Source organism: Vicia villosa, unplaced genomic scaffold (genome assembly GCF_029867415.1).
Source record: "Vicia villosa cultivar HV-30 ecotype Madison, WI unplaced genomic scaffold, Vvil1.0 ctg.001948F_1_1, whole genome shotgun sequence".
NCBI classification, from domain to species: domain Eukaryota; kingdom Viridiplantae; phylum Streptophyta; class Magnoliopsida; order Fabales; family Fabaceae; genus Vicia; species Vicia villosa.
Window position 1 is genome coordinate 101,048 of NW_026705786.1, and position 15,868 is coordinate 116,915.

Sequence of the window (15,868 nt, forward strand, 5' to 3'; positions counted from 1 at the left end):
GTGATTAATGAAGTCTGAAGGTGGAGGTGTTGGTTGCAGATGGTGATCGATGGTGGATGTAGGTAGTGGTTGTAAAGGTTGATGAAGATCAAGTGAGGGTGAAGGTGATGGTGGAAGTTATGGTGAGGGAGGGAAGAGAGTGATGAGAGTGAGAGATGGTGAGATGTGTCAGAGAAAAGAGAGAATGGAAGAGTGGAAGAGAAAATGTGTGTGATCCCTTTGTGAAGGAGTTTTTGATTTTTATATGAGTGTACATGGAGCTTATTGTGTGGTGTATGTATTGTAGCTTTTTTCTAAACTTAATGAACATGCTACATGCATTTTGGGTAAACTCTCTCTTTGTATTTTATGTGTGCAGTATAGTGTATGGCCATTTATGGTATGATGCTGGTGCCTTGCCAAAACCAATACTCATGACATCAACTTCATGTACATGCATCTCAAATCCTAAACATCTTCTTGATACAATCTGATGCTCAAATGAAAGAGGACCTGGGGCTAAACAAGAGTGATGTTGGGAGGATTAAGAAATGTTGCTTGGAAGTCATTCATATTCCTCTTGAAAAATGCTCTTGCACTACTGCTGCACACGCGTGTCACTCTTTTGCTCGACGCCCGCGAAATTGACATGTTCAAACGTATCACTTTGAGACTTCGTAATTGACTCCACACCTAACCAAAAGTTTTGATCTTTGTATCATTTGAAAGAGGACGTAGAGCACAACATGTTTGCGCTTGGAGCAGATCCAAAGGCTCTCCACAGCTCCTTAAAATTGACTTTATATCTGGCACGCCACGTGTTTGACACAATGCCCACGCGTGACCCAGATTCTTGGCCTAGCCGGACATACGATTTTGACTCTGCGAGGATGTGACTTTGGAGCTTCATGAGTGATTCAATTTTCACCCAACTGACTTGGTTCTTGTCTCAATCGATAGAGGGCATGGAAATGAGTGGAAAGGCCTCAAGAATTACTTCAAAAATCTTTAGAATTCCCTGAAATTTAATTAGAAAATGGCGCACCACGTGTTTGATCAAATGCGTCACGCTGCCCATAATTTTGCCCAGCAAACTGCCTTGTATCCAGTGATGATTTCCCAACTTTGCACTTTTATAACTCTTTATCCATGCTTCCAATTAGAAAACTCCCAACAACACTTTTGTTCTATGCCATGAGAGGACCAATTTTTATCTTGAGCTTGTTTTGTGATGAGACCTGGATCCGTGTGTTAAATGAGCTTGAAGTTGAATGCCCAGCTAATTTGAAATTCATCCAAAAATTCTCTAAGTTATTTCCTTTCCATTTTTGACATTTTCACATTTTAACTACTTTCCACATTTGGAAAGTTTTGGCTATCTCTTGATTTTATTTATTTCTTTGACTTTCATTGACCGATTTTCCACCAAAAGTCAAAATTTGACAGTTGACTTTGACTTTGACCAAAAAGTAAACATTTTCTGATTTTTCTGATTTCAGATGAATTTCCCGATTAATCTGTTTCTGATCTAATTCTCAATCAGCTTTCAACCAAAGAAACTCCTATAAATGATATTTCTTCAAGGCAACCATATTTTCGCATCCACAACCATTTCCTGAGCTTTGACTCGGAGAGAATAAAACTTTGATTTTAGGAGTATGCTGATGGAAATGATCCTCTATAATTAGACTTCAGATCCTTTCTTCTGAACCAAGAAATTTTCTCCATAAGAGTTCTTTTTGTCACTCTTCTTGAACAGTAACAGTGATATGGATGAATGTATTAGATGAATGACCTACATGAGGTATGTACATGAATGTAATATGAAAGCCAATTGGATATAAATAAATGGGCAAATTTTGGGGTGCAACAGCTGCCCCTATTCAATCTTCTTGGACCTGAATGTATGAACGACACAAGTTCGAGACATTTGAGGTGTAAGTGGATTGAATACCCCGAAAGTACCATCAAAATTTGCATTCTGTGGTACAACAAAGAGCATTGAATATTATCAAAGGATACCAACCGAAGGTGGATCTTAAACAAATTGCTAACCTTAGTTAGACTTGAGAGAGAGAGGCATAACCGTAGCATGGCTCGACAAGGAAGAAACCATCCGTAGATGAATCTACCAAATTGCTAACCTTAGTTAGACTTTGAAAAAGAAGACGCAACCGTAGCGTGACTCCACAAGGAAGAAACCATCCGTAGACGACTCCACCAAATTGCTAACCTTAGTTAGACTTTGAAAAAGAGACACAACCGTAGCGTGGCTCGACAAGGAAGAAACCATCCGTAGATGAATCTACCAAATTGCTAACCTTAGTTAGACTTTGAAAAAGAAGACACAACCGTAGCGTGACTCCACAAGGAAGAAACCATCCGTAGACGAATCCACCAAATTGCTAACCTTAGTTAGACTTTGAAAAAGATTGCTAACCTTAGTTAGACTTTGAAGAAGATTGCTAACCTTAGTTAGACTTTGAAAAAGATTGCTAACCTTAGTTAGACTTCAAAAAGAGACACAGCCGAAGGGTGACTCGATAAAGGATGAAACCAGCCGAAGGGGAATCCGATCCTAATTTGCTAACCTTAGTTAAACTTCAAAAAGAGACACAGCCGAAGGGTGACTCAATAAGGATGAAACCAACCGAAGGGGAATCCGATCCTAATTTGCTAACCTCAGTAGACTTCAAAAAGAGACACCATCGAAGGATGACTAGATAAAGGATGTAACCAGCCGAAGGGGAAACCGATCCTAATTTGCTAACCTTAGTTAGACTTCAAAAAGAGACACAGCCGAAGGGTGACTCGATAAGGATGAAACCAGCCGAAGGGGAATCCGATCCTATTTTGCTAACCTCAGTTAGACTTCAAAGAGAGACACAGCCGAAGGATGACTCTAGATCTGAAAAGGTGTGCCAATAATCATTGGACTTTATTGAAGAAGACTAGTAACGACTAGACTTTACACGCGGATGACAGTAACCACTGAACATTCACGGAGATGTTGATGCTTGCGAAGCATAAAAGTTACATGGATCCCTCAGGCCAAAAGGCGGGGTGTACTCTTCCAGAGTGGCATTCATTCGAGTTGCCACACACCAAGTATGATTACCCAAATGATTGAAAAATGAGATGGGTTGAATGCCCACCCTCCTTCGCACTCTAATCTGCACGCAGCATACGGGAAAATAACCAAGGAAAACTTGCAAGAAGCAAGAGGTATCCCTTATGCAAAAGGCAGTAAGGGGACTCACAAAAAGTGAATACAAAGAGAGGACTGGTGACGACCAGACTCTATTAGATGATGCCAGTAAACACTGGACTTTGAAGGAGGTATTATTATTCACGGAACATAAGAACTACATGGTTCCCTCAGGCCAAGAGGCGGGGTGTAATTCTACACGAGTGACAATCATTCGAATTGCCTACACACAAAGTATGGGTTATCCAAACAATTGAGCTCAAAAGACGGGAAATAACCATAGAGACAATGATCTTGACGAAGAATGACTTTGTATCCAATCCGCACTAGAGGGAGAAAGTGAGACTTCTTCTGGGGATATATATTACCTTGTGCCTTTGGAGCACAGACAAACTTGGCTTATGCATGTTTGATTTTTTTTCATGGTGTAATGCTCCATATTGATGGAAATGCTACGCGTTTTTGTAGATGCAATGTAAATGCAATGCAAAGATAACGAGGGCCCTTTAGAGAATATTCCGCTGACTTGTCGATCGAACTTTGTCTCTGACCTCCGGAGAGGTAAACACTAGGGAGAACCCCCTTAGTGTTAAGAACTCTGTGGGGGTGCCAATAGACATTGGACTTTTAACTTGCAGGATATACTTCTGATTGTTGACTTGAAGAATAATTTCTGACTTCTCACCATGTGCCATAGCTCGGAGAATTTTTAGCTTGAGGAGATTCCCTCAATTTACCATGTTAGGGATGAGAAACCTTGATGAGGAACTCTTTATGGGATGAGTGGAACAACTCCGAGGAGAAATAAACTCCTATACTTGGGGAGAGAATGAATTCTCAGGAGAAATAAACTCCTATGCTCGGGGAGTGACTTTTCTAGGAGAAATAAACTCCTATGCTTGAGGAATGGAATCAACTCTCAGGAGAAATAAACTCCTATGCTTGGGGAGAGAGTAACTTACTGGGGAAAAGCATTATGATACTTCTCCACTCTATGATGGCCAACTGCACTTTACAAGTGAATGATGGTTTCTTCAATACAAACCAAAAAGGTCGTGCCCCAGGCCGCCTGACTCATGAAGATATCTGATTTACAAAGATATTTGCCTCGAAAGGATCCTTACACCACAATTACTTGAGATAATTCTGCCCCAGCATATTCAAGCGCTTGAAATAGTTCCTCATGATCAATGGATCCTCGAAGAGATTTGTCAAATCTCGACATAATTGCCCCAAATTGAGTGAGCTTGAGAGATTCCTCGACGTCGCTACTTCAGATTGATTGAACTCAAGAGAGAGATTCCTTGACTTGATTAACCCTGATTGGTCGAATTTGAGATGTCAAACCTTGATTTGCTTGCCCCAGATAGGCTGAACTCACGAGAGAGATTCCTCGTCGTGACTGCCCCTAATTATGTACATCCCATCAGAATCCTCGAATTTTACTTCCCTTAAGATCCCACAAACCGAAGAAGTAACTTTACCACACTCAATAGAGTATTCAAAACCTTCAGGGTAATCAATCAAAGAGAGTATCTACTGCGCATGCTCAATAGAGTATTCATACTTCTCCCTTCAGGGTAACCAATCAAAGAAGGTATAAACTGATTATGCTCAATGGAGTCTTCAGGCAACATGCCCCTTGATATATTAGTCTCTGGAATGATTTCTTTTTACTCTAAGGAGTTCTCAAGTCCTTTTACTTTGACATGACCAAGCTCTTCATGGATTCTCATCATGGAAACTTCCTTGATATTTAAGCAAATGTTTTGTATGCAAAAGAATGTCAATTCTAAGAATGATAATTCTAATGCAAAGCCTATGTTAGTCTTGAAGTTTAAATAAAATTTTTTACGCAATGAGGTGGCCACCTCTTGTGAATGAAATGTAAAGCGGGCATACAATACCAACATAGATATGTGTTACGCTTCATTGGGAGTCAGCTAAACGCTATCTCATCGGAGTGCGCTTTCGAAATAAACCCTACTTCACTTAGGGCTTTTGAGGGTTGTAACTTGGCCAGGTTCAGGGTTTTTAGAAAAAGGATTTTTAGGCTCAAAATTATTTAGTACCCACCCCCTTCGTGATGTTCTCCAGTCCTAAGTTTAATTAACTCAACATGAGTGCTCATTCCTCACAAGGAATTTTGAAATGGTTGAGGAATCAATGAGGTTTTCGGACATGGCAGTCGCTCACCTTCTATTCTTCTGATTCATTATCACACGACTTTGTTCTTGCTTTATTTTCACCATCATTTTTCTTTTTATTGCTATATTCTTTTCTTTCATCACTTTTTTCCATTTTTTTCATTTTCTTTTTCTCTTTTTTTTTTTTGAACAAGTCGTGTGACCTCGCATTGTCTTTGATTCATTGGAAGTGATTGCGACTGCCTCATTCTATGATTGATGAAGGATTACCATTGTGGTATCGTCATCTTTTGTCCTCTTGGTAGGTGAAGGATAACCATCACGGTTTTGACTTTCCTCAACCTTTTGAAGGATAACCATTGTTGTATCCTTAGATGCATATCATTTGTGAGTTTTGAACACTTGATCAAGTTAAATGAACACTACCCTTCCCCAGGATTAAAAATAAGGGTTTTTTCTAAATAGAAAAGAAACTCCTACTTCAAGGCTTAAAGGGGTTGATGAGGGTCTATCTCCCTTATATCTCCGGTGTTTGGGGATTGAAACAATGCCTGTACATCATTAGAAGGATTTTATTCAAAAACACACAATTAGGGATTTTGCATTTTTTTTTATTGTCATCATTCTCCCTCCGCTCTTTGCCTAAGCAAGTGATTAGTAAAGTTGGTATCGTAATGCCAAAAACATTTTTATGAGTGAAAACGAATGGATTACTTCAAGACAAACATAAACAATGTATTATGATTTTCATTCGAAAATTAACAAGTTTTTACATGCTGGCAATGCTTAAATACACAATGGAATGTTACCAATGAGACTGCAATAAAGATCTTAAATGGATGCCATTTTTTAGGAGACTTGACTCCGTATGGACTTATTGCTCTCGAATGCCTTTTGCAATTTTGATACCCCATTGAGACTTCAGTATAAGCACAAACCTCTTGGAGTGAATGTGGTTGTTCTAAAATCAGCGAGGACTTGAATTCTGCCTTTGAATGTCCTACTACCTTCAGTTGAATGGCTAGGTGCCCTAGCATGGTAGCCACTTAGCATTATCATATGTTCCTTCCACACATTTTAGATTACTTCCCAGAAGAAAATTCCAACAAAGGCGTACAAGAGTGGTGCAATTTGCCTTACTTTAGGGATTCGAGCAATGCAAATGATGCAATACTCAAGATGGACAATGTCTTGCTTATCCCTCGGTCGGGAGCCCCAAATATAGATGCTAAAACTGTAATCACCATCATAAATGGAAGAAGCTAGTATGATCATCAAACTTAGGAGAACTATATGTGGTAAGGAAGACCCACAACACAAATCTTAACCAATTGAGATTCCAATAAGCAGGGAAGCAACTTGGACACAAGGCGCTGAAATTACATCGATTCATTTCTCATATTCTGTCTTTCTCTGTTGACGAGCAAAGGCCACTAAGAAGAAAATTCCGGGAAGAGATGACACATGATATGAAGCAATAGCTTGAGAATGAGAAATGCCTCTGTAGAACATTCTTGATTATCACATGGAAAAAGATTCAAACGGAGTCACACAAGAATTTGTAATGCTTTAGGGATTCGAGCAATGCAAATGACACAATGCTCAAGATAAGAATACGTCTTGCTTATCCCTCAGTCGGGAGCCCCAAACAATTTCCACATATGTACAAGTGATGATTACCACTTTGGCTTGCATGTCCAAACTATCCAGAGAGAGAATAAATGACCTTTGCAGCTCTTGACATCAAGCACTAGGCACAATCCAACAATGCCTAAATCAACGGAGTCACAATCTTTTATGGCTTTCAACCTTTTCTCCAAGAGGTGGAACCTTTTGTCGGATTCAATAATCAAGAACCTGAAGGCTTTGAATTCCAAATTGTTCTCATGATGCGAAGTCTCCTAACAGGAATTGGAATCTCAACAGTATTTCTGACATTCTGATTCACAAGACCTTCTCTCTTGAGGTGAGATTGACATTTGCATTTGGCCTTTGAAGAACTTGTCTCAACTCTTCTTGTCAAAGAGAAAAGGCTTGAATAACCTCCATACACTAATTCATGTCCCCCATTTCCGTTCTTATCTTAGTCAAAACCCCACAGAGTTGTTCCATCATTAACTTTTGAGCACGTAGCGGTGAGAAGTCAATTTTGTTGCTGGAGTCAGTATCTGAGTAGAAAGGGCCCCCATAAGCTTCTGAGAGAACGATGAAATTCATGATGGTATGAATGCATGTTTCATTTCTAAGGGATCCTAAAGTCTTTTCATCAACTTTTGTTTCTCTTTTATTCTCTTTTTTTTGCATATAGTATCTTTTTTTTTCTTTTCCATCTTTTCTGTTTTTCTACTTTTTTTCCTTCTTTTTTTTTTGGAAATAGACTTTAGAATCCCCCACAGATGAAGTGGATGAAGTAATGATGTTATGCAATGCAAAAGCATGGGATCAAGGTCCATATAATCTTAGTAACCGCTGTACAATCCTCTGAATAACTGATGTAAAGCCTCGGTAGGTCAAATGTCATGAGATCAAAGGTCCGACACCTTTTTGAATACCAGGAGAACCAATAGTCACCAACAGAATAGAATAGTCACCAACGGTACCTGTCATGTATATCCCACCCCACTCACAGGTGAATCTAGGTCAAGGTAGGTCAAAAGGTCTCCAGCGTTAACAACTCTCCTGAAACACCATCATTGTTGCAAATACATGCCAACAACGGTATCCCATTCGAGTCTCGGCTGGTCGTGGGTCTCATGATCACAATCAACAGAACCTGACATTCTGTTGGCGTCATGACTATCCACTCTATCCTAGGTATCCTATGTGTCAACTCTGGCCTGGGTATTGGGCCTTTTACCTCATATAACATCCCACCCAACCTGCAAAACAAAGCAGAAAAATATGTGGTCCCCACGGGGACCCATAATATAGTCCAGAATGCGAGAAAGTAAATATGATATGCATACGGAATATAAACATGATGTGCAAGCATATATACAACATGTAAACATATAAGCAAACAAACAAAGAAACACCCAATAAACAAACAAACAAAGGCTAGGATCGACTCGCTAAGAACGGACCAGCACAGGTCTAGCAACGTCCCCAGCAGAGTCGCCAGCTGTCGCTACCGCGAAAAATGGAATCAGAGTCGCCACTAATATATTTATCCCATCGAGGGAAAGGAATATCAGATAACCTAACTCAAAATAAGAACAAGGTCTTTCGACCAGAGAATCTAGGTACGGGAGTCAGTTACGCGAGGGGAAGGTGTTAGCACCCCTCACGCCCATCGTACTCGATGGTATCCACCTATGTTTGTTTCTATCTAAAGGGTGTATCTAATGTCTAAACCTAAATGCGAATGCATGCAAAAGAAATACGGGGAAAAGAAGGAATTATTTACAAGTGTGCTCGCTTAGGCCCCGCGACCCAATGCCTACGTATCCTTTTCAGGAATCAGAGCGACCGTAGTTCGGCTCCATAGTTTCCATTTGTTTTGTGTTTTTTAGTTGAACAGCGGTTAAGGTCACAATCCACGATGCTCGACCTTTGGAGACTTATACGCCTAGTTTTGGAAAGGACTTAACTTGTTCTTAAGCAGAATGAACTTTGGTTTGTGTTTTTTATGTAACTATATGATGAACAAAACCCAATACAAGGTTTCGCACTACTTCGTCACTTTGTTTTAATTCGAGCCTTTATTAAGTGTTTTAAATGTTTTTGGTTGAGTGTTTTTTTTAAGGGAATTTACTTTGCGATTAGAATCACATAAAATGTATAATGATCGAGAAGCAGATTAGGGAATGGATCCCACTCACTTCTATCCCATTATATAATGTTCAAGAAACAGATTAGGGAATGAATCCCACTCATTTCTATTCCATTAATTAATGTTTGAGAAACAGATTAGGGAATGAATCCCACTGATGACTCTCCCATTAAGTAGTGACCGAGAAACAGATTAGGGAATGAATCCCACTCATTTCTATGCCACTAAGTGATTGAGAAACAGATTAGGGAATGAATCCCACTCATTTCTCTATCACTTTCTTAATGTGATTCGCCTCTTTATTTATTAGTGTCTTAAAGTTGAAAAAGAAAAAGAAGCATGAACAAAAGGGAACTAACCTATTCTCTAATCTAAGTTATTCTAATCTACAAATGGCCCTAAGGTCAAGGATAAGGGATCTCTACCTATGTTATCATGCATAGACTACAACCTAAGTTGTTCTATGTGACTAATCTTAATGAAGATTGAAGTCACTGCCCTAAGGGAACATGGTAAGCATATAGTAAGAGATAAGAAAAAGCAAAAAGCAAGGTAGGTGACTTAATGAAGTCCCTAACCAAGTCTACTCCTAAGAGAGACTACACACAATGAATCCCAAGAGAAAACAATCCACAAAAGGTGGAGGAAGAACAAACAATCGTCGCCTCTTAAACTAACAATAATCGAAGTGTGAAAGAAGAGGCAAGGCATGAGAAAGAGGGAAGAAAGCCCTAGGGAAGTAGCAAATCAAGGAAATTAGTGTCCTAAATCAAACGCAAAAGCATCATGGCAACACACGAAAATATTCACAAGAAGTTACCAAAGTATCGCTTGAATCGTTACTTAACAATTAGCGAACAAACATCAATTAATCGAAACAAAAAGCAAATGAACACGTGAATTAAGTTCGAGGTCAGTAGCACTACATTGTATTTATAGTTCTAATATCCTACGTCAATCCCTGTTAGTCAATTAGCTTGAAACAACACAAAGTTCTAACAAAAACTAGACGAAACTAGGTCAAAACTAGTTAGTAAGTTCAAATGGTGAATGAAGTTAGAAAAATGTAATCAAATGATGGAAGTCAGTAGTTAATAACCTCTAAGAGGTGTCTAAACAACCATAAAATCATGTCAAGAAGTCTCATACAAAATTATAGGTCATTTGGACAAGTTATGGTACAATCGTTAATCAAAAGCAAGTTATTTACATGTGAGAAAGAAAAATCAAGTAAAGTAAGAAGACACAATCTAAAAACTCCAACTCCAGGTCTTAGGACCTCTAAACATCCCTAACTATATGTACAAAAAGTATCTAAGGCCATTGCATAAATGCAAAGCAAATTATAGGTCAAATTCACATGGTTATCCGTTTAGAAACGCACATTAATCGGGTATAGAAAACCTAGTGAAAACCTAACCAAAACAAGGAAATGGACCTTCATTTTTTACACACAATATGGTATATGAGTCTACTGATATCACACAAAAATTGGCAATTAAATTCTATCCCTAAGGCATTTAAACAAATTATTTTGCAAAACTATCAAAACATGAATCATTATGAACATATTCAACAAAATGGCCCATCAAAACTAGTAAATCTAATCACAAAAATCCACAAAAATTATGACAATTATCTAAACACAAAATTCAATCTAAAACATATTTTTATTGATTTTTTATTCAATAGGAAAATCATTTACCAAACAAAAATTGAAGAAGAAACAATTTTAAGCAAGAAGGAATTCTGTCTAAGCTAGGGGTGCATTAGAAATTGAGACATAAACTGGAATTTAATTATAAGGCGCATGGGCCTGAAACTAGGTGGTGTAAAAAACGAAAATTCCAAAGCCCAAGTCAAATTCATGGCCCAGCTTTTATCTCTTTTTATTCACATGCCATTTTTATTTCATTTATCTTATAACATATCAGCATGCACACCTAATATATAGTATGAACAAAAAGATAACGTGACATGCAAATATCAACATTCATCAATGGGGCAAATCTCATTTAAGTGAGAAAGAGACAAAAACTCTTGCAACCAATCACATACCGCCACGGCTACTCTCAATCATTAGAATAAGGACGAAATAGGAATAAAGACAAAAAGGACTCAGCGAATGACAAAGAGCCACGTCGAGGGCTTCATCCATTTAGAAAAATGAAAGAGCTCATGCAGCTCACGTGAATAGTATTTTGTGGTACTATTCATCGTCTCTTCCGACGACTGCACGGCGGCGCCGGTAACGGCCAAGCTTCGAAAACGAAAAGCGAGACCACCTCTCCCCTCGAATTTTCGCACTGAATTCGAATCTAAGTTTCGTTTTCATTAACACTTCCTCTAAAACGCAATCAGAACCAAATTTCTAAGACCGTAACATTCGAGAACCTCACAAAAATCATGACTATGCATACCAATCAACTCGTAATCACACGCAAATCATAGATATGGAATTTAAACGCATTGAAACGAAACCAAGAACCATTCAAAGGAAAACCAAAACCAGCAAACAATAATGCAACAAGCAACCACCGCATACAGTTGACGCTAATCGTCCAGCCTCCCGGTGGTGAGGAGCGTGCCAGATGCAAATGAACCTAGAGCATGGAAACTAGAATGCTGAGAAGGATTCAGAAACTCACCTGAAATTTCTTGATTCCGAACTTGAGAAAACTTTACTTTCCGAGCTTCTTTGAGGAGGGTGATGATGAACTTTGAGAAGATTCCGTCTTGAGAAATAAACTCAAGATCTGTGTACGATTCTTGAATCTTGATGGAGGTGATGAACGTTTGCTTGAGGGAAGCACGGAGAAGAACAATCTGAAGTAGGAGACAGTGGTGATTAATGAAGTCTGAAGGTGGAGGTGTTGGTTGCAGATGGTGATCGATGGTGGATGTAGGTAGTGGTTGTTAAGGTTGATGAAGATCAAGTGAGGGTGAAGGTGATGGTGGAAGTTATGGTGAGGGAGGGAAGAGAGTGATGAGAGTGAGAGATGGTGAGATGTGTCAGAGAAAAGAGAGAATGGAATAGTGGAAGAGAAAATGTGTGTGATCCCTTTGTGAAGGAGTTTTTGATTTTTATATGAGTGTACATGGAGCTTATTGTGTGGTGTATGTATTGTAGCTTTTTTCTAAACTTAATGAACAAGCTACATGCATTTTGGGTAAACTCTCTCTTTGTATTTTATGTGTGCAGTATAGTGTATGGCCATTTATGGTATGATGCTGGTGCCTTGCCAAAACCAATACTCATGACATCAACTTCAAGTACATGCATCTCAAATCCTAAACATCTTCTTGATACAATCTGATGCTCAAATGAAAGAGGACCTGGGGCTAAACAAGAGTGATGTTGGGAGGATTAAGAAATGTTGCTTGGAAGTCATTCATATTCCTCTTGAAAAATGCTCTTGCACTACTGCTGCACACACGTGTCACTCTTTTGCTCGACGCCCGCGAAATTGACATGTTCAAACGTATCACTTTGAGACTTCGTAATTGACTCCACACCTAACCAAAAGTTTTGATCTTTGTATCATTTGAAAGAGGACGTAGAGCACAACATGTTTGCGCTTGGAGCAGATCCAAAGGCTCTCCACAGCTCCTTAAAATTGACTTTATATCTGGCACGCCACGTGTTTGACACAATGCCCACGCGTGACCCAGATTCTTGGCCTAGCCGGACATACGATTTTGACTCTGCGAGGATGTGACTTTGGAGCTTCATGAGTGATTCAATTTTCACCCAACTGACTTGGTTCTTGTCTCAATCGATAGAGGGCATGGAAATGAGTGGAAAGGCCTCAAGAATTACTTCAAAAGATCTTTAGAATTCCCTGAAATTTAATTAGAAAATGGCGCACCACGTGTTTGATCAAATGCGTCACGCTGCCCATAATTTTGCCCAGCAAACTGCCTTGTATCCAGTGATGATTTCCCAACTTTGCACTTTTATAACTCTTTATCCATGCTTCCAATTAGAAAACTCCCAACAACACTTTTGTTCTATGCCATGAGAGGACCAATTTTTATCTTGAGCTTGTTTTGTGATGAGACCTGGATCCGTGTGATAAATGAGCTTGAAGTTGAATGCCCAGCTAATTTGAAATTCATCCAAAAATTCTCTAAGTTATTTCCTTTCCATTTTTGACATTTTCACATTTTAACTACTTTCCACATTTGGAAAGTTTTGGCTATCTCTTGATTTTATTTATTTCTTTGACTTTCTTTGACCGATTTTCCACCAAAAGTCAACATTTGACAGTTGACTTTGACTTTGACCAAAAAGTCAACATTTTCTGATTTCAGATGAATTTCCCGATTAATCTGTTTCTGATCTAATTCTCAATCAGCTTTCAACCAAAGAAACTCCTATAAATGATATTTCTTCAAGGCAACCATATTTTCGCATCCACAACCATTTCCTGAGCTTTGACTCGGAGAGAATAAAACTTTGATTTTAGGAGTATGCTGATGGAAATGATCCTCTATAATTAGACTTCAGATCCTTTCTTCTAAACCAAGAAATTTTCTCCATAAGAGTTCTTTTTGTCACTCTTCTTGAACAGTAACAGTGATATGGATGAATGTATTAGATGAATGACCTACATGAGGTATGTACATGAATGTAATATGAAAGCCAATTGGATATAAATAAATGGGCAAATTTTGGGGTGCAACACTGGTAACGTGCAAGTAATGATGTGGAGTAGTCGTTTACCTATTAGCTCGAGTCGGTATGTCTATGCTCTGATACATAGCACTCGAGGAACGTTTATTTGTTTTGATTATGTCGTTATGATTTGCCGGATTTTGTTGTCATTCTCTTATTTTGCAACCTATTGAATATTGTTGCCATGTTGGCAAAGATATTATGATTTGAATTATGTTGGTATTGAATTCCGCTGCGATGTTATAAAGTTGTTTGGATTTGAATGACTAATGATGTATGAGTTTTCAGTCGACATAAGTGTTATGTATCCATGATTTATGAGCATGATTTATGATTTGTTTAAGTTGATATATGTGACGCCTCAAATGTGATGTTTGTTTTGAGATTTGCACTCTGATTTTCCTATTAAATTGTGGGATAGATTTGGGGTGTTACAAGACGCGCGCCTCTTAGCACAATGATTATACTTATAAACCATTGTGATACTTACACATAGATACTGGGTTCGAAACCCATTAGCAAAACTTATGTAAATAAAAAATGACCTTTGATAACGGTTACAATATATAACCGTTGTGAAAAGTTCCTAGAGTTTACTATATAATATGTAGATGGCTTGTTTTCCATACACCTCACTAAAGAAATACAAGTTTTCAAATTGACGAAGAAGTTTATAATATGAAAATTAAGGTACTCTTGAAAACCAATTTAAACAAACCATTCTTTTCTGATTGCATGCGTCTTATTGTGCATTTCATACTCTTTTACATATATATCGTGGTTAAGTGGTCTAACTCCTTAGATACATTGTTGTCTTTGATTATAGTTAAATTTCTGTTAGTTAATGAAACTTAACTATAATCGAAGACAACAATGCATCTGAAGGGTCAGGTCATTATACCATGATCTATATGTAAAAAACACCAAATGAACGATGAGACGCATGCAATCCGAAAACAATGGTTTCTTTAAGTTGGTTTTCAAATACAATTTAATTTTCATATTTTAGTATCTATGTCTATTTAAAATAATGTATTTTAAGTAAGGTGTATGGAAAACAAGAAGTCTACATATTATATGATAAACTCAAACAGCATCATACAACAGAACCAGATATTATAAATTTGTGAGCAATGAAAAACATATATTATAAATTTCTAAGACGCACCTTTTATTGAAACTAATTGTGGAACAAGAATCAATTTTGAAGTTCATCTAGTTTGTGAAGGAATGAAGAAGAAATATAAGGAGGAAAAAACTTACACAACAGCTTCATACTTCTTATATTTCCTCTCATTATATCTCAAACTAGATAAAGTATGGTCTTTGTTAAGGTAGTGAAGACGAATCTAAAAAAATGAGAACAATTAATCAATAAAAACAACATGCAACAAACAAGATAATGAGGAACTATCTAACAATAAGATGTCATAAGAAGAATATCTTAACGTATGAAGCACAAGATTCACGGCTAATGGCGAAGAAGAAAAAAATGGGTGCTAGGGTTTCACTGTGAAGGAAATGACCATACTATTAATAAGTGAGAGTTCATTCACTTATATATGGGTAAATTATTTCATAACGTTTATCTACCAACCGTATTGATAAGTATTCATTTATTATAAGTATATCACAACGGTGGAACGTACCAACCGTAGTCATATCCTTTTAAGTTTTTTTAAATAAAAATAAATAAAAAAGAAAAGACACGCCTTAATATTAAAGGAATAATATATATGATGGTGATGAGGTTCAAACCCATGAAAGCTTTATGATTTTACCAAGGTTGGCTGCTGAACTGTTGTAATATACAATTAATTTTTAATAAAAAAACAAAAATAATATGGTAGCCCCTTATTTTAGAGATGTCACCACGGTGTAGTGAAGAAATGTGGTGAGCATGGCGTTGTTGTTTACATGTTTTGTAGTAGTGTGATTGGTGTAAGATGAGTCTATAAGGTGAAGGAAAATCCTAAGGGTGAAATAATCAAGCATAAGGCTCGATTAGTTGCAAAGAGATTTTTGCAAAGAGAAGGCATAGACTTTGAAAAGGTATTTGCACCAGTTACTAGAATTGAAACCAT